Source organism: Artibeus jamaicensis, unplaced genomic scaffold (assembly GCF_021234435.1).
Source record: "Artibeus jamaicensis isolate MK-2021 breed Jamaican fruit bat unplaced genomic scaffold, CSHL_Jam_final contig_585, whole genome shotgun sequence".
Taxonomy (NCBI): domain Eukaryota; kingdom Metazoa; phylum Chordata; class Mammalia; order Chiroptera; family Phyllostomidae; genus Artibeus; species Artibeus jamaicensis.
Window position 1 is genome coordinate 20,105,210 of NW_026521894.1, and position 6,198 is coordinate 20,111,407.

A 6,198-nucleotide genomic window follows, 5' to 3' on the forward strand; every position below is an offset into this window, starting at 1 on the left:
TTACCCCTTTTTTGTACATGTGGAAATACAGGCCCAGAGAAATGGTGGCGGTTGCGGGAGATAACAGGTGGTGGACTGTGAACTGTGTATGGTCTCGGTGGGAATGCCTCCAAAACATCGACCTCTTTACATTTTAATCTGTTAAACTACACTTCAGTTTTTTACTTTCTGCTTATTTTCGGAAATAACATTTCTCCATTGCTTTACTTTCTTGACATAAATTGGGAGAATTGTGTAATTTATCGTGTTGGGCCTCTTGTTGCCACCTTGGTTGTTTGCAGTGTTCAGACTTGAAGACAGCACCAGTACTGGAGCTCTCTCTCCTGCTCCACACGAACAAGGTAAGAGTCCCTTCACTTGTCCACTGCCATTCCATGAGTCAGAGGACAGCTGGCTGTCTGCTTTGACGACAGGCCTAAGTTTTGTTCTGAAAATGTATATTTCAACCAGTATCCCCCACTATGTGTGAAATGAATCTATTGGTGCATAGTAGCACTTCTTAAAACATTTTGGTCTCAGAATATTTTATGGTTCTAAAAAAGAAGGTTAAGATGTTATTTATTTTCAGAGTAAGGAAGGAACAAAGAGAAGGAGAGAAACATCAATCTGTGGTTGCCTCTCACGCACCTTATACTGGGGACCTGGCCCACAACTCAGGCATATGTCCTAACTAGGAATTGAACAGGTGACCCTTTGGTTTGCAGGCCAGTACTTAATCCACGGAGCCACACCAGCCAGGACTGTTTTAAAAAGTTTTGAGGATCCTAAACAGCTTGTGTTTATGTGGGTTGTACATATTTATATTTACCATGTTAAAATTAAACAAATGTTAGTCCTGGCTGGTGTAGCTCAGTGGGTGTAGTGCGGCCCTGTGAACCAAAGGGCCACCAATTTGATTCTCAGTCCAGGGCATATGCTTGGGTTGCAGTCTCGGTCCCCTGTGGGGGATGCATGAGAGGCACCACACATTGATGTTTCCTTTCCTCTCTTTCTCCTGCCCTTCCCCCTTTAAAAATGAATAAATAAAAATTTAAAAATTTAAATGTTAATATTTTTGTTTCTTTAGAAATAAACCATTATATATTTTTTTAAATAAAGCAAATACACATTACATGTTAAGGTTGCACTTATGAAAAGTAATTATTTAAAATATTTAGTGAGAAGAATGGTATTTCACATTTTGGCAAAGTTCTACGATATTTGGCTTAGAGTAGAAGACAGCTAGATTCTCCTGCTTCTGTATCTTATCTTTTGTAATATATATGTTGTTTCTGTTGAAGTATATGCAGAAAATTCATCCTCTCAGAATATGTTGTTGGAAAAGGAAGGAAAATTTTTCAGCTACTGTTTATATATTTTTTGATGCTACACCAAAGCAAGACAAGTGGTAGATAGTTCCTTAAAGGTAGTTAGAATGTGGACTCTAAAATCATATTAATGATCTTTAAATTTAAATTTAAAAAAATTAAATTTAAATTAAAAAAATTTATTTATACATTATATATTTCAGAGTACTTTTAGGTTCACAGCAAAATTGAGCAGAAAGTGCAGAGTTCCCCTCTACCTCTTGCCCACACACGTTCAGCCTCCTGTACTCTCAACATCCCTCACCAGTAATTCGTTACAATCTGTGAACCTACACTGACACATCATTGTCACCCAAAAGTCAGTGGTTTACATTAGGGTTCACTCTTGGTGTTTTAACAGCTGTATAATAATGATATGTATCCACCCTGGTAGTATACAGAACACTTATATTGCCCTAAAAATTTTCTGTGTTCCACATCTTAATCCCTTCCCTCCCAGCTGCCCCCGGCAACTTCTGATCTTTTTAGTGTTCAGTAATCTCTTTGTTTTCTGTTATATTAAGATCCATTGGTGAGTCTTGCACCTGGAATGGGTCTTTTCACCTTTGCACAATCTTGTACCATTATGCGTTGCTCATGTGGAAAATACTTGTTTACTGAAATATGCAGATCCCCCATATGTTGACACATGTCATTACTCAGTATCAAAACACATTTGTTCTTACCACTTATATCTTAGGAGGAGTCTAAGAATCGGGAACTCTCAGGCTCATAGTGGTGGATACAGATTTCTAAAATTTTAATTTTTACTGAAAAGCTTGATTTTCATCATTAGCCATAAACATTGTCCATTGTTTTCTCAGACTCCAAGAGAATGAATGCCAAATACTTAAGTCTATCAGTATTATTTTTTATGAGTTAAAATTCTTTTTACTTTTAAATTACAGATGACATTCAATATATTAGTTTCGGGTGTATAACATCGTGGTTAGAGGTGAATATAACTTAGGAGGTGATCCCCCCAATAAGTCTAGTACTGATACATAGAATCTATCAGTATTTTTGTCAGTTATTCTTTTAAATAAAAATGCTATTTCATGAAAGTACAAGTTCATTCATACAACTGCTTTCCTTTGAAACATGTTACTTTTGCATGTATAAGCATAAGTACTTTATGTATACTAATTTTGTCAGTGTTAAAATGGTGTACTCAGATTTAATAAAAATTTTACTTATCAAGAATATTCTTAAATAAATAGTCTGATTTTCACTATCAGAGAAAACTGTAAGTAACATGTTAGTATTGTTTTTGAATTTTCAGTGCCCCCAAAGTAGTGTGGTCCCCAGCCTTTTTGGCACCAGGGACTGGTTTTGTGGAAGACAAATTTTCCATGGATTGAAGGAGGGGCAGGGGATGTGTGATGGTTTCAGGATGATTCAAACATCCAGTGCAGCCTGGTTCCTAACAAGCCCTAGTAGGTCCACAGCCCAAAGGTTAGGGACCCCTGCCCCAAAGCATCTTGGGTACCCTCAGAGATCCTTGGACCACCCACCCTGTAAGAACCACTGGTGTATGGTAACCATTAGTCTTACTCTTTACAAAAATTAATCCATGAAGGATTGTATTAAAGAGTGACATTCAGTCTTTTTTTTCTTTTAAGGTTTCCTTCATCATAGATGTATTCTCTTTGCCCCTGCACTTACACCTTCTTGGTGCTTCTGGGAGAGAAACTTGAGTATGCCTAGCAGCTCAGTTCATCTTCCTTCTCCCTGGGAGCCACCCTGGGGGCAGTGGGCGGTACTCTGTTCCTCTGTGATTTTGGCATCAAAGGAGCTGGCCTTGGTTTTTCATTATTTCTAGTGACTGAGTGGTGGGCGAGGTTTTTATCATTCTTTGACTCAGTATTAGGAAATGTATACCTAAGGTTTGTTCTCCAAGGCTTTTGTTAGTAATAAAGGTGATTTCTATGTGATGACTTTCACCCTTTATTGGTTCTGAACTTGTATAAAAGATGTGTTATTTATTGTGCCCCACAAACCGACAATGGAGATATGTTGCCTGACTGATCTGTTGGGATATGCATGATAAGCTCTGCAGAAATGGAAAAATTATTATAATAATCGAGTATTATGCTAGGTCCTGTTATATTTCTTGTAATAAGGGTGTCCAGACAGGTTTTAACTAGTGAGTCCTTGGAGCTTTTAATTCTTAACATCTCTGACCGTAAAGGGTAGTAGGAACTTAATCTAGTTCTAAGGCATGTGATTTTGTTGTATAGTGTGATATAGTGAAGGGCGCCTAGACTTTAAAATCTAAAGGCTTTTTGCCTCTAAGCTTAGTTCTACCATTTAATAAAGCTTTCACCAAGTCCTTTCTCTCTGATCCTCAGCTTTTCTTTGAGGGTCAATTTCAGCCCTACTTATTCCTCACAAGGTTATAGTGGGTTCTAATGTGGAACTGCATATAAGAACTATGTTTATCCGTAGGTGGTGCTAATGATCATGGTGTTGGTCTAACGGCAAAGTGGCATCTTGTTGCACGTCTGACCTGGATGAACTGAGTCATGGCATTGTGTTCCACTGAGTGGTGCTTTTTTGTTGTTGTTCTTGTTGTAAAAAATTTAAACAAGATAAGTATATAAAGTAAAGTGTCCTTCATTTCTCCCCATCACTACTATCAATTTCTCAGTGGGAATCACCATTAAATTTTCTATATATTCAGTGTATGGGGTGTGTATGCTTACATGTGCATACATACATGTGGTTATGTGAATGGTGTCTTCAGGTTACTTTTTCAATCAACAGGATGCCTTGAAAATCTTATCTTTCCATGTCAGTGGGTAAATACCCAATGATTTTTCTATAAAAAATATACATCAGCTCAATTTCAAAGTTACAAGGAAGCTAAAGATTTTTCTGTCTTTATCTGGAATATATAATGATCTCTGTAGCCCTTAAATGACGATTACACGTACAATCTCTGTTTCCACCAGGATTCACTGTGTCTCGAAGCTTATCCATTTTGAGGCTTTTCTGATCACTAAAGTAATTCATAGTATAGCGTACTTTGGAGTAACGGGGTTATATTTTACAGACCCCAAAGGTGAAAAACCATGGCAGGTGTAGAGATTAGCGATAGCTTTGGTACGTGTAAAGGCAGAGAGAAGCAACAGAAAAAGCACTGTCAGAGAACGGGGAGGTGTCCTGTAATCCACAATGTTTTACAGAGTCAGGATGCTGAGGGTCTGAGATACATTTTAATCCAAAGTAGAAAATAAGGACCATAAAAGAGGTTCAGATAAAGTGCTATGGGGATTTTTTTCAAATAATTTTAGCTAAGATAGCAATTCACCGGATATTGAAGTTCAAGTAAGATTATAGTTATCAAGAACAGAGGTACTAGGTAGTATTTTCCAGGCAGAGGAAAAAATATGAAGAAAAAAAGTACATGAACCATTGGAAAAAATGAGTGGTAGGTCAATGAAGGTGAGTAATGGAAACAGGGTGGAAAGGTAGGGCAGGGACCAGGTTTGAGAGGACACAAAATTATGGCCTTGCTGTCTAGACTTTATTCCATGGGTAAAGGGGAGGTATTAGTTTTTAAGCAGAAGAGTTATAGGATCGTAGCTGTTATTTAATAAATAATAATGCAGTGTCAGAATTGGATTTGTATATAAAAGCAGTTTGGGAAGTTTGATTGGACTTGAAAGTTAAATTCATAAAGCATCATATGTGATATTGAAAAAGCATCACTGCATCAAAAAATAGAGACACAGATTATGAAGATGGCTAAAATTCCCATAAGTGACCAGTGGCCCTGCTACCACTGGAGATGGCAAGGGGTGAAATGTATGGGATGGCAGAAAGACTAGGAGTAGAGATCTCTAAGGGATTTTCAGTAGTTCACTGATGTCAAATCTTCCCTCTCTTGTATTCTTGCTTTAATTTCCTAGAAGTGCTGTTATTAACCCAAGGAAGACTTTTAATTTTTCCCAATTCCTTTTTAAAAATTGAGATGAAATTCACATAACATAAAATGAACTATTTTAAAGCGCACAATTCTTTTTTTTTCTTTTTTATTGTTTTTCAAGTACAGTTGTCTCCATTTTCCCCCCACCACTCCTGCCCACCCACCCCCACCTCTCACCCTTGATCCTACCCCCCTTTGGTTTTGTCCATGTGTCTTTTATACATGTTCCTTGATGATCCTTCCCCTTTTTTCTCCCATTATCCCTCTCCCTCCTGCTCTCTGGTTACTGTCAGTTTGTTCTCTAATGTCTCCGGTTATATTTTGGTTGCTTGTTTGTTTTATTGAATAGGTTCTAATTTTTGTCCCTCATCACCTGGCTTATTTCACTTAGCATAATGCCCTCTAGTTTCATCCATGCTGTTGCAAAGGGTAGGAGCTCCTTCTTTCTGCTGTAAAGTGCACAATTCTGTAGCATTTAGTACATTCACAATGTTCTGCAACCACCACTTTTATGAAGTTCCACACCTGGGATCCGCCCACAGCTGCTGGTGCACCTGGGTCTCACTCCTGGATAGGTCTGGTGGATCTTTCCTGCCTGACCAAGCTCTGCTGCTGGCACTGCCCCTCTTACCGGTTTGGCTGAAGGGTTCATTGTTGTCAGACTTCCATGTAGTTCAATTTTCTGTGGTTTGGCTGTGTTTTTGTTGCTAAAACTTTGTTGTTTTTAAACTTGGTTGTGCGAGAAGGCGCAGTGCTTCCACCTACACCTCCATCTTGGCAGAAGTCCTGTCTGATAGTGTTACTTTCATCCGTGGTGGATAGGGGGGACTTGCAGTCAGCCACCCCCACATGACCATACTACCGAAAGCAATATGCATAGATTCAATGCAATCACTATCAAAATTTAAATGGCATTTTTCA